Raw genomic sequence first — 13,444 nt, forward strand, 5'->3', positions numbered from 1 at the left:
GATTGAGTGATAGGGACTTCTGAAAGAAGTAACCCTGAGTGTAAAACTCAGCCCAGATCGGGTCAGTAACCGGATCCACCATGCACCCCTCAAGGCGTAGTCACCTACTGCCAAGCTTTCAGAATCCGTCAGGAGGCACGGGTTTTCCGTTTAGGTGCTCGCAGGGACAGGAGCCTGGGGGTGGGGGAGGGGAGTATGCCCAGAGCCCCAGTGTGACAGGCACATGAGCAGAGAGATTTAGATCAGAAGGCCTCAGATGACTAAATCCTAAACTCTAGCGGGAACCACAGAATCAGATGATATACAGTCTCATCCCAATGTGTGTATAATCTCTTTGAGGTTTTTCATATTGGGGTAGCCATAGGTTTGCCGTGAGTGACAGCTGAAGGGTGAAGCCAAGGCCCTGGGGTCTGAAAGACCTGCTTCTCCGCAGCACCCCCCCACCCCAATCCCTGACTCCTGCTCTGCTGTCCCACATGGGGCCACTTGTGTCTCCCGCTGGCAGCCACAGAAGGGCCAGGAGGCGCTGGCCGTGGTCCTTGGCTGTCAGCTCTCATCTCCAAATCATGGAAATGTGCCTTCTCTTCATTTCTTTTTTTGGTTGGCTTGGAAGAAGTAGTCACTCAAAGGCCAGAAAGGAGGATTTGGCGATACGCCAGTGAGTGAGAAGCCTCTTGGAGTCCTGGGTCTCTTGCTGTCGTTCCAGCAAGAGTGTGTTACACGTGCCCCTTTGCAGGACTTTCAGGACACGTTGGCTTTGCTGGTTCCAGCAGATTTATCGGCTTAATGCACTCGTATTGGTTTCCTGGGCCTAGATGCTAACAAAGTACCTCCAACTGTGTGGCTTAAGAAACAGAAATGTCTCATAGTTCTAAAGCCCAGAAGGCTGAAACCCAGGTGTTGGGACAATCGGTTCCAGGACTCTCCCCGAGCTGCCAGGGGTTCACTGGCCATCTTTGCCATTCCTTGGCTGGTACAAGCCTCCCCGTCTCTAATTTCATGTTCAGTGGTGGCCTCCCTGTGTGTGTGTGTCCGTATGTCTGAATGTCTCCCTTCTATAAGGACGCCAGTCATATTGGGCAAGGACCCAACCACTCCCTCGTTTTAACTTGCTCATCTGCAAAGATCTCATTGCCAAATAAAGTCACATTCACAGATGCTGGGGGTCAGGACTTTATCTTTCACGGAGAGTTGGCCACGGAGGGGAGACACAACTCAACCCATAAGATTTGGCTAAAAGGGTTTCTGTGCTCACCTTCCATGGGAGGCCTTGGGAGCACAGGTTGTGGGGTCCGATGGCCTGGTCGAAAGCTGTCACTTACTGTCTGTGTATCTGTAGGCAAGGTGCCTGCCTTGCTCCCGTATCAGTAAAATGGGCAAATTAAACAAAACAAAACAAAACAAAACACAAATGAATAAAAAGGTTGACGGAGGCAAATAAGTTAATACGTATAAAGTTCTTTAGAAAGCAGTTGGCATGTTACCGTCCCCTCACTAAATGTAAGCTGCTATACTGTTATCGCTATCGTTTGACTTGTTTTTTAAAGTTCTGAGGACATCATCTCATAAAGGATGCTTTAAAAAGGTGAACTGAGGGGCGCCTGGATGGCTCAGTCGGTTGAGCATCTGACTTCGGCTCAGGTCAGGATCACGTGGGTCGTGGGTTCGAGCCCCACTTTGGGCTCTGTGCTGGCAGCTCAGAGCCTGGAGCCTGCTTTGGGTTTTGTGTCTCCCCCTCTCTCTGCAACCCACACGCCTCCAGCCCCTGCCGCTTGTACTCTTTCTCTCTCAAAAATAAATAAACATTAAAAAAAAAAAAAGATGCATTGAAAGGAATAAGGATGTTACCACCTGGATTCCTACATGTGTACATCTTCAAATGATCAAATAGTTGTCCCCTGCAGGGAATCTGCAAGGATCCATGGTGTTTTGAATGCAGAAAACAATTTACCTTTGAAACTGGATTTATCCATTTAAGAAACATTTATTCAAACCTTGCAGTGCGCAAAACACTTCATTGGGGTGTTCAGGTGAATTGAGAAACGACTAAGATAATATCTCTGGGTTTTAAGGAGTTCGCGGCCTAGTGAGAGACACAGGCATGCACTGATGTGATCGTAGGCGGTAACAGACCTTGTGCAAAGTGCTGTCCCTGGATTAACCTGTGTCTTCACACAATAATCCGGCAAGATAGATACAGGGCCACGGCCCCCAAGCCTCAATGCTGAATCTACAAATAACAACAACAGCAACAACAACAACAAAAATCTAAAACCAAAGCAAACAAACACTCCAAAGTCCGAAAACTGAATTTTTTCTTTGGTTTCGTGCAAACTCATTTGATCACAGAGCCGAAGCTGAACTGATGCGAGACAGTTTATTCTTTGATTTCTCTGGCCCGCAGCACGTGAGTGTTCATCCAACACATCTCTCTGTAGAAAAATGCTGGGGGTGATACGTAACATCTAGTAAATGCACCGTATTTTTCTAAGATCTGGGAGACCTAAATTGTATCTGGCTCCAGAGAGTTTGGAAAAAGGACGGTGAGCCTGTATAATTAAATATTTTACAGACAAGGAATACCGAGGTTCAGAGGAGTTAAGCTGTCTGCTCGGATCTCGAAGCTTTGAAGGGAGGAAACTGGCTTTCGGAGCCAGCCCTCTCTGTCCAGGGCTCCAAGCTTGGTCACTGTGTGATTCCCCAGCTGGGGAAGGCTGGGGGGCAGACTTCTTACCTGTCATCTTACTTGTTGGCCCCTGGCATCCCCAGCCTTCATTTCTTTAAACTCCTTTAATCTGGAACATTTCCACAGGCTTTCTTTGTCATAAGAACGAAGAGGCTAACTCTACAAGCTTGGGCCAGCCAGTCCTACTGGTATTTATTAAGTCTGTTTTGCTTGTAGGTCACAGAAACCAGCCCCAGGAGTAGACAGAAAGGGGTCGGCGGTGGGTGGGTGAGGTATGATTAGGGTACAGGTCCATGCCTCGGCCTCAGGAGGGATTAGGAGGAGGGGTACAGGGATCCTGAGCGAGTTCTCTCTTTGTCTTCTACCTGGGTTTCCCTGTGTGGCCACCGACTTTCTCTTTCCTAGTCCACACTTAGAAAACAGCTACTACCACCAAAATGCAGCCCTCTAACTCCTCAGAGACGAATCTAGAATCTCTGCAATCTAATCCAAATTCTGCGTCTGTTACCTTTCTGCATGTGAGAACGGAGAATGGGGGCGGGAATGGGGGTCTGGTTAAAGAAAACACAGCATGCAGGGGCCCTCCCTCCCGTGGTGGATTTGATCAGGATCACTAGTTTTTCTGACCTCAACCTAGCATTCGCTATGTCTTTGGAGTAAACATTCCCTTGACCTTAGCAAGCTGTTTGGCCTTTGGCTGCCCCTGCCCCCAAGCTACTGGCTTCATATTGGAGTCACGATACTGGGACCCGCTTAACACACTACTTGGAGGGCTTTACTGATGACGTCTCAAGCCGCCTACAGAGTGACCCAGTGTTTATCAAGATGCACTAGACTTGACCCTGCATACTCCACGACCTCTTCATGACTCAGCTACTGGTCATGCCTCCCTGATCTCCCCAGGTCCAGTCACAGGGCCAGGCTGCTCCCTAGGCTCAGGCCTCCACGTTGCTGGTCTGTTCCGTTCTCTCAGGTCTGGAGGTCATGGCTGAGGGCCATGGACCAGGGCCAGGTCAGTGTCAGGGGCCAGGAGAGTCTGGAAGAGGAAAAGGGGCCTTCAAATCCAGATTTATTCTGGGGCAATCACTGAACCTCCCTATGGGTCTCTTTCCTCATCCCGTATCCTGAAGGGAATGTACCAGATGTTCTTTCAGGGGTCTGTTGGTTCTGAGAAATTCTGTGATGTCCGTGAGGGACTCTGGCGGGAGTTGCCGAGCACGCACAAAGAATGAGCATCACAGATGATAAAAAGGATGTCATCCGTGTCAAACCGGGCGGTCCATAAGTGAGAGCCTCTCTAACATCAGGGTAGGTAACCTTACCGAGCACCCTCCCAGGGCAGCTGTGGTCTGGGATTCACATACCTCGGCCCGAGTCTCGGTTTACTTGTGACGCAGGCCCGAGACTGTCCGCCTGAGAAAGGCCTGCTTGCAAGGCTGACCTTTGGCTGTGGCATCTGGGAGCTTGGCTGTAAATAGTTCCCTACACAGATATAAAACTTTCCCTAAGCGATAAGCACGGCTCACTGTGCCTAAACTGTTTGTGCAAAGCGTGTATGATTTATACCGAATGCTTTCCTCCTGGAAGTCCGGAATTTTGGTGCGTTCCGGGCAGGAAGTGCCGACGTGACCAGCCTCCAGTAAAAACCCTGGACACGGGGTCTCCCATGGGCTTCCCTGACAGACAGCAGTTCACGCCTATGGTCACTGGCAGCCGCTGGAGGGATTAAGCATGTCCTGCGTCACTCCCACCCGGGAAGGTAGTCTTGGTGACTTGTGCCCGGTTCCCCCAGACTTTGCCCTGTGAGCCTTTTCCCTTTGCTGTTCTCGCTTCCTGTTCTTTCACTGTGAGCAGTCATAGCCTTGGGTATAACTATATGCCGAGTCCTGTTAATCCTCCTCCCAAGCCTGGGCAGGTCTTGGGGACTCTGGGTACTCACGGACTTTGGAGTGTCCCATAAGTAAAGATCAACCCCACACCCCTGTGCCGTTCCCCAGTGCTAATTCATGGCACAGAGTTTACTTAGGGTTTTGTTTTGTTTTGTTTTTGCCTGTTCCAAGAGGAGCGGCAGTTTAGTTAAAATTGTGTCCTGCATCCTAACGTCCCCACTAGCCCCACATAGAATCCAGTGAGAGGCCAGAGCATTCGTAGTCCCCGTGTAAAAACTCAGCAAGGAACTCTCCTCGGTTCGGCTTGACATTCCATAATATGGCGTGAATTTTCTGAAACAGTTTGGCTGGCATTCCTTCTCATCAGGGCAACTCTGGCGGCATGCTTCAGGATTCTTGATCAAATGAGGCTACGCATTCTCCAGAGCCAAGTAGCGAAGCCAATGGGTCTTGTGTAAGTTGGAGAAAAAAAAAATGACTGATGGAGGAAGATCATTTGGGAAGAAACGCAAGCAAGGGAAGAAATATAGCAAGAATGCTTTGGGGAAGCGTTCTATTCCGAAAAAAGTCCTGCCCTGGGGAGGTATGGTCTTGCCCCCTTAGTGGCAAGACCTGGGAGTCTATAAGTAAGTCGTGGAGAACACGACCTGTGTGTCTGGCCGTCAGATCTTTTATGGCCCATGAGGACTCTAATCCCAGTATTCGAGTCTCTACGAAGCTGTCTTCTCTGCTGCCAGTTGGGCTGGGTTGCCTGGGTGGTTGAGTACTTGCTCTCCAAGGCCAGAAGATCACTGCTCATACTCCAGCATTTAAAATTAGCCCCTGCTAATGGCTTTGGCTCTCTCTCTGGAGCCAGAGCTGGAGGTCGGCAGCTCCAGAACATCTTCAGGAGGTGGTGCCAGGACCCCGCCCACCGGGGTGCTAGAAGCATGACCCCCAGAGGCCCGTTCTGAGAGTCTGTAGATTCTGTGGCAGTTTAGTGGCATGAGACGCTGACTTTACCTGGATGCGGCTTAAGGGCGTTTTTCTTCGTCCCGGGGAGAGTGGAGGCAAGCCATCGAGTCGCACACGGAGCCTCTGCAGATGACGTAGATATTCTGCCCTTCTTGGCATGTGGGAGGAAGTCTGAGTGTTGCTATGGCATTTGGAAGCTTTCACTTTCTTTTCCAAGTTGTTCAGAGATCCACGTTTGGTGGGCGATGACCCTTTCTGGGGGCCCCTGGGTGGCTAGTTGGTTAAGCGTCCGGCTTTGGCTCGGGTCACGATCTCACGGTTCGTGAGTTCAAGCCCCACGTCGGGCTCTGTGCTGACAACCCAGAGCCTGGAACCTGCTTCAGACTCTGTGTCTCCCTCTTTCTCTGCCCCTCCCTTGCTCACACTGTTTCTCTCTGTCTCTCAAAAGTAAAGAAATGTTAAAAAATGTAAGAATACCCTTTTTGGGGGGCGGCTAAAATGACGACATGACACAAAAGGGAACTGTGGGCCAGCCCCTATTGCAGAGCGCGTCCTTGGTGCAGATTACTTGGTGTGCGAAGTGCCTTATGGGGGTGGAGGAGACACTTGGGAGAAGAGGCTTCTCCTCTCCCTTCTGGAACTTTCCTTTGGACAGGACAAGGTGGCAACGCCACAGTGCCACCATCACCGGGGAAAAAATGGCGGATGGGTGCTTGCAAAGCAGAAAGGGAAATTAACGGAAAATAGCTGCTTGAGGTGAGCATTCCCCTGTCTACGTTTAGGATGGATCGTAGCCAGAGTCAGATGTGGCTAACTACACCAACATTATTAAGGAAGAGGTTTTTGAAGGAGCCATTCAAGCGGACACTTAATCCAGAATCTGCTCCTTTTCCTGCCAGATCGGCTCCCCTTCTCTCTTTCCCTGCCTGTGTTCAGGGCGCACACACCAGAGACTTGGAACCATTCTGTGTGTCCCCCTGAATCCTACCAACCACTGCAGATTTGACCTCCTCCCTTCCTCACTGCTGCCAACGCCTCCCCAGTTCAGGCCCTCAGCATTATCTCTGAGGAAATAATTTCTAGAATAAAAGAACACGCATCTGCCATTTATCCAGGTCCCCCTGCTGCCAACATCTCATCCCTGTTGTATATGCACTCTTATTTTCTCTCTCCCACATGCACATGTATGCACACGCACGCGCGCACACACACACACACACACACACCCGTCTAATCTTTTCCTAACCGTTAGAGGGTGATTTGCATACATCATGGCCTCTAACGCCTATATACTTCCGTGTGTATTTCCTAAGAACGGGACGTTCTGTTACAAGACCACGATGCAGTTATCTCAACTTCCGTGAATTAACCATCCACACGCTGTCTCCCTCCCATCTCCCTTCCATAGCCCAGCTTTGCCACTTGACCCAATAGTGTCTTCGGTAGCCCTTTATCCTCGCCACGGGCACCATGCGGGTCAGACATTGTGTTTACCTGTCGTGTCTCATTAGCATTTTCAAGTTTTTCTCTCTCTCTTATGACATTCACATTTTGGAAGAATACAGTTCCTTTTTTTTTTTTTTTTTTAATAGTATGTCGCTCAGTTTGGGTTCGTCTGAGTTTCTTCATGGTCAAATTCAGGTTCTCCTGTTCTCAGGATCCCATGTGGAGATGCACAATGTCCCTGCCCGGCATTGGTGGTGGTAATTTTCATCACCCAGTTCAAGGCATACCTGGTTGCTCCTGTGTCTGTTACTATCTATTTGGTTGCAATTAACAAGCAGTCTGTGGGGAGACTCTTTGAGACTATTTCTGGCTCACCTTCACAACTGCTCCCTGGGTTTAACCTCCATCGATGGCGTTGTACCTCAGCCGGTCTCTGTTAGGATGGCTGCGAAATGATGCTTTGCCAACACCAGCCTCCCCGCCTCTATTCTTTCTTATCTACCCCGCGTCTATTCAGAACTGGTTCTCGTTCTGTCATCCCCCACGCATCAGGGCTTCCCCTGGCTCTTCTCACTCTTGGGATAAACTTCAAGCCCTCATTGGCTCTGTACATCTTCATCTTTTACCTCCACCCCCCTCTCTCCCTGTCATTTGCCCTTGTCCTCTCTTTTCTAGGAGCACCTCAAATACACACTGCAGTATACCTCAGTTCCCTTTACTTTCCTGACCGGAATGCCTCCTTCCTGATGACTTTGCCTGGCAAACTCCTTTGCATTAAAATTTTTTTTATTTATTAGTTTTGAGAGAGATGGAAAGCATATGAGTGGGGAAGGGGCAGAGAGAGAGGGGGATAGAGGGTCTGAAGCAGGTTCCGTGCTGACAGCAGAGAGCCCGATGCAGGGTTCAAACTCACGGTCTATGAAATCATGACCTGGACCAAAGTGGGATGCTTAATTGACTGAGCCACCCACGTGCCCCACCTTTGCATTTTAAAAAACCCAGGTAGGTTCCCCCAAATCCCTCAAGGGAAGCCTTCTCTTATGCCTTAGGCTAAGGTAAGTTTCTCTCCTCTGGGCTCCCAAGTGACTTGCACGTGCCTCTGTCATAGCACTTACCACAGTACAGTGACATTTACCTCTCTGTGCACCCCCACCGTCATCCCCCCTCAAAAAACCCCTAGTTCCTTGGAGGCAACCAGGTCTTACTGAATTCTGGAGTTCCAGCAAGCTCAGTGCCTGACGTGGAGGAGTGGTGTTTCGTAAGTTTGTGTCATAGTAATGAATTTCTAGGATATGGTCGTGGCAGTTCTCAAACATAGCGGACCAGAGGATTCTGTCTGTGTCTCTCTTTTTCTAATTTATTAATTTTAAAAAGGCCTTAATTTATTTTTTAAAAACACTCTATTGATGTAGGATTGACACATAAAAAGCTATACATATTTAATGTAGGCAACTCAGTGAATTTGGGGGTACGTATACACCTGTGGAGAGATTCTTTTTACGGAGCATTTTTAAAAGCTGGTGTTTCATAAAATATAGCTTGAAAATCCCTGGATCTTTAAGATTCCTTCCCATTATGGGTTGAATTGTGCCCCTTCCCCACCCACCCCCGCCCCCCCAAAAATTTCTGTTGGAGTCCTAACCCTGAATACCTCAGAACGTGACCTTATTTGGAAATAGGGCCTTCAGCTTAAAATGTGGTCGTTGGGTGTGCCTTAATCCAGTATGACTGGTGTCCTTATGAAAAGGGAAAACTCGGGGCCACCTGAGTGGCTCAGTCGGTTTCAGTATCCGAGTCTGCTTGGGATTCTCTCTCTCCTTCTCTCTCTGTTGCTCCCCTACTTGTTCTCTCTCTCCCTCTCTCTCTCTCTCTCTCTCACTCTCTCTCTCTCTCAAATACACTTTAAAAAATAAAATAAGAAGGAAAAATTTGGAGACAGACACTTGCCCAAGGAGAGCTCCATGTGAAGACAAAGGCAGAGACTGGAGCGATCCGGAACCAGCCAAGGGTTGCCTGTAAATGGCCAGAAGCAGGAGAGGGGTGTGGAATGGGTTGTCCCTCACGCCCTCAGAGGGAAGCAACCCTGTTGATACCTTGATCTTCAGCTCCCGGCACTGTGAGACCACACATTTCTGCTGCTTGAGTCACCTCATCTGGGGTACTTTGTTATGCAGCCCTAGCAGACTGATACACCTTCCAACTGAAATCTTTGCTGTTCGATAATGATGGTAACATAGGGATCTGCTTAACATCTAGGAGGGCATACAGGTTCCAAAAAGGGTTCTTAAACATTCCCTTCCAGATTGGGAAATTTTTGCCAAAAAACGTTGACACCTAGAGCGGATGGGCCTAGAATTCAGGAAGCCACTTCAGCTGTAGGCCCTACGAGGTGGGCAGGAAGGGTCTGGTGGGGGTAAGGGACACATTACTACAGGCTGGTAGAAGGTGGGGAGACTCAAATACATGCTTCCAGCGTCTAAAAGCTCTCTTTGCTGTCAGCAGGACAGATTGGTGGGATCATGGTGGCTTGCACGTTCTCTCTCAGAATGGCCACGTCCTTGCAAGCCCTCCCTTGCCGTAACTGGCTGCCACCTGCATAGATGTGTCTGAGGGAGTAGACGCAGCCTGCACATGGGATTCACCACCAATCTTGGGGGTGTGTCTGCTGACACTGCTTGAGAATGTCACTCTGGGATTAGCAGGTGGCTGCAGCAGGCCTATTTGGACCTGGCAGATATCCAGCTCCTCCCGGCTTAGCCTTCCTCTCCTGGGGCTGCACGCCCAGGCTTCTCCTGGGCTGACTGTCTTCCAGAAGGATGGTCCTCCCTTTTGACGGTAGCCTCGGGTTTAGAGATCGGGGCCGTGCGTTGTTATAGCTGATCACCCTACCGGTGGCCCCTACCGTGCTAAGAAATACAGATCTCTGTTTCCAAGCTTTGTCCTTGTTCTCTTAGGGCAGCGCAGGAGTGCTGGTTCCTAGGGTTTGATTTCGAAGTGTCAGGTGAAGAGGTCCATGGGGGGTTTCAAAGTGATTTGAGGGCACCTGGGTGGCTCAATCGGTGAAGCATCTGACTTCAGCTCAGGTCATGATCTTGCAGTTCATGGGTTCGAGCCCCGTGTCAGGCTCTGTGCTGACAGCTCAGAGCCTGGAGCCTGCTTCGGATTCTGGGTCTCCCTCTCTCTAGACTGCCCCTCCCCCCGCTCATGTTTTCTCTCTCTCTCTCTCTCTCTCTTTCTCTCTCTTCACCTGCCCCACCCCACCATCTCTCAAAAATGAATAAATGTTAAAAAAATGTTTTTAAAAAGTGATTTCAGGGGCACCTGGGTGGCTCAGTCGGTTAAGCGTCCGACTCTTGCTTTCGGCTCAAGTCGTGATCTCACGGTTTTGTGAGTTCGAGCCCCGCATCTGGCTCTGTGCTCACAGTGCAGAGCCTGCTGGGGGTTCTCTCTCTCCCTCTCTCTCTGCCCCTCCCCCTCTCGTGCTGTCTCGCTCTCAAAATAAACAAATAAACTTAAAGAAGCCCTTCCATTTAAAAACAAAAACAAAGAGGGGCGCCTGGGTGGCGCAGTCGGTAAAGCGTCCGACTTCAGCCAGGTCACGATCTCGCGGTCCGTGAGTTCGAGCCCCGCGTCAGGCTCTGGGCTGATGGCTCGGAGCCTGGAGCCTGTTTCCGATTCTGTGTCTCCCTCTTTCTCTCTGCCCCTCCCCCGTTCATGCTCTGTCTCTCTCTGTCCCAAAAATAAATAAAAAACGTTGAAAAAAAATTTAAAAAAAATAAATAAAAATAAAAACAAAGAAAAGCGATTTGAAATAAATGCCACTGACCCGGGCGGCTGTTTAAAAACCCACGCCCTGTTGGCGTGTTACAGACCCCGGAGCGGCGGCTTTGTTGAACTTGAGTTTCCGGCCTCAGTTAGGATGCCGGCAGTGGGGCTGTGTGTGTTAGGCACGTGGACAAGGTGGCTGGTCCAGACCCCAGCCCGTGGCTCTGTGCTCGCCTCTCGCCCTGCGAGTGCTGGTTAGTCCCTGCCAGCACTGCTCTCCTCCTTTCGAGGCGGAGCAGGCAGAAGCTCTCGCACCTTCCCTCTGCTACCGTGTGTACGTCTCTTCTAATCAAGCCTTCCGCACCTGGCTGCTTCCTTGATGTGATGCCCTATGAAGAGATCAGACCCGCACAGCGGTGTCGAGCCCCAGAGGCTTCGGACGGCGAAGGGTGGGACGTGTGGACTGTGCGACCCAGCGGGACAAGCTCCTGGCTTCTTAAAGGTCAGACCTGTGTTTTCTTATGTGTGTGCCTGCTCTAAGCTGCAGCAGTAACATGTCTTCTTACAGAGCACGTTTCTTGGTTCTTTGGAAAGCGAAGCGAGCTTGTTAGCAGGAATGGTGAGGTCAGACCCAGCTGTCCCTCCCTCTGGCTGGTGGCAGGCATCTTCTCTTCACGTCAGAACGGTGGCTTTGCGAGGGAAGAAGCCAGGCATTGCCAAAGGGCAAAATCCGTTTGCCTTTGGCCCTGGAAAATGTTAGACAAGAGCTTATTCTCCTGAATTGTTTGAATACTATGGCTAGGCTGCTAGGGGAAAGGTAGGGTTGGATCTTGGTCTCCTTTGAGTAAGGGCTCATAGGGGCGCCTGGGGGGCTCAGTGGTTAGGCATCCGACTCTTTTTCTTTTTTTTTTTTTTCAGATTCATTAATTTATTTTTTAATTTACATCCCAGTTAGCATGTAGCGCAGCAATGATTTCAGGAGTACATTCCTTAATGCCCCTTACCCGTTTAGCCCATCCCCCCTCCCAAGGCATCTGACTCTTGATCTCGGCTCAGGTCACCCTCTCACGGTTCCCGAGTTCAAGCCCCACAGCTGGCCCTGAGCTGATGGTGCAGAGCCCGCTTGGGATTCTGTCTCTCCTTTTCTCTGCCCCTCCCCAACTTGCCTGTGTGTGCTCTCTCTCTCTCTCAAAATAAATAATAGACTTAAAAAAAAAAAAAAAAGATTAAGGGCTCAGTACAAGTGCAAACATTATTACAGTCATCAAATAGATTATGGCCATGGCAGTGTCTAGATCTTGTTGATATGCATATTAGTTCCTGAATATTCGCATATTAGTATAAGTGAAAAGTGGTGCTCATGGAGCATCAGGAAATCTGGTCCTTTATGGAGACAGGAGTGTGGGCTTGGAATGCTGCCAGACTTCTCCTTTACCAGAATGCTAATGACCTCCCTCCTCCCTCTTCCTCCACTTTGCCTTTTGCCAGAGGCTGAGCTCTGTTTCTTTGCCCGTGTTTAATCCCCTCTACCGTGCACGTAAGCTGGTCTGTTACTGCATTACTGACAATAAATGTGCTGTTGTAGGAAGGCTGGTATTTGTATTATTTATCAAGTTAGGTTTAGGGGATTCACTTGATAATTAGAGGAGGTTGATTTTTCTAGTGGAGCTGAGACGAGCAAAATTCTTTTGCACGGACTATGAAACTGAAGACGAGTCTAAATTCAAATATCTTCTCCTTTCCTCTTGGCAGGTGTCTCTCTCTGTGGGACCTGTCAGTTCCGTGTGCCGCATTTCGTTAAAAAAAAATGTTTTTTAACGTTTATTTATTATTGAGTGACAGAGGGAGACAGAGCGTGAGCAGGGGAGGGGCAGAGAAAGAGGGAGACACAGAATCTGAAACAGGCTCCAGGCTCTGAGCTGTCAGCACAGAGCCCCACACAGGGCTCAAACTCACAAACTGTGAGCTCATGACCCGAGCCGAAGTCTGATGCTTAACCGACTGAGCCACCCAGGCGCCCCTGCCGCATTTCATTTTGAAGAGATCGTGTCATTTGCAGTGATCTCAGATTTGCTGTTTCCCCCACAGCTTTTCACCCAAACCCTCACCAGCTCAGAAATCGGGGCAAAGCCCCCGTGTGTGCTGTGGCAACAGGAGTGTGTGAGGACACAGGGAGAGCAAATTTCTGTGTTGGTGCTCACGGACCTGCGGGGCTGGAGACTGCCTCAGAATACGGAAAGAAACTTGGGCCCCGAGTGGTTTTAGGGTGCTTGCCTGAGGTCACAGCTGGCTTGGAACAGAAATGGTCAGTAAGATAAGTCTGGTAATTTCCATGACACCATGGCCTTAGTCACTTTTCCATGAACAAGAGCAAACCATTTGAACCCAGGGATGGACAGTGCGGGCACTGGGGTGCATGCAGATTCTTACCCTTTCACCTCCCTGCCCGATGAGCTCATATCAAACATGTTTGTACCCCATTTGGCTCCTCATTCTTTAAAAAAAATTAAAAAAAAATTTTTTTTAACGTTTATTTATTTTTGAGACAGAGGGAGACAGAGCATGAACTGGGGAGGGTCAGAGAGAGAGGGAGACACAGAATGTGAAACAGTCTCCAGGCTCTGAGCAGTCAGCACAGAGCCTGACGTGGGGCTTGAACTCATGGACTGCGAGATCATGACCTGAGCCGAAGTCGGATGCTTAA

At 49.7% G+C, this 13,444-nt stretch overlaps 1 protein-coding gene and 1 non-coding gene across 2 annotated transcripts in view; both read left to right on the plus strand.

The window, feature by feature from the left end:
- Positions 1-13,444, plus strand: part of GFOD1 (glucose-fructose oxidoreductase domain containing 1) — a 119,323-nt gene that overhangs the window by 34,293 nt on the left and 71,586 nt on the right. The gene's annotated exons all lie outside the window — the stretch shown is intronic.
- Positions 1,600-1,684, plus strand: TRNAR-UCG (transfer RNA arginine (anticodon UCG)). The gene has a single exon. It is a non-coding gene; the product is annotated as a tRNA-Arg (tRNA).

Source organism: Prionailurus viverrinus, chromosome B2, assembly GCF_022837055.1.
Source record: "Prionailurus viverrinus isolate Anna chromosome B2, UM_Priviv_1.0, whole genome shotgun sequence".
In the NCBI taxonomy this organism is placed as follows: Eukaryota; Metazoa; Chordata; class Mammalia; order Carnivora; family Felidae; genus Prionailurus; species Prionailurus viverrinus.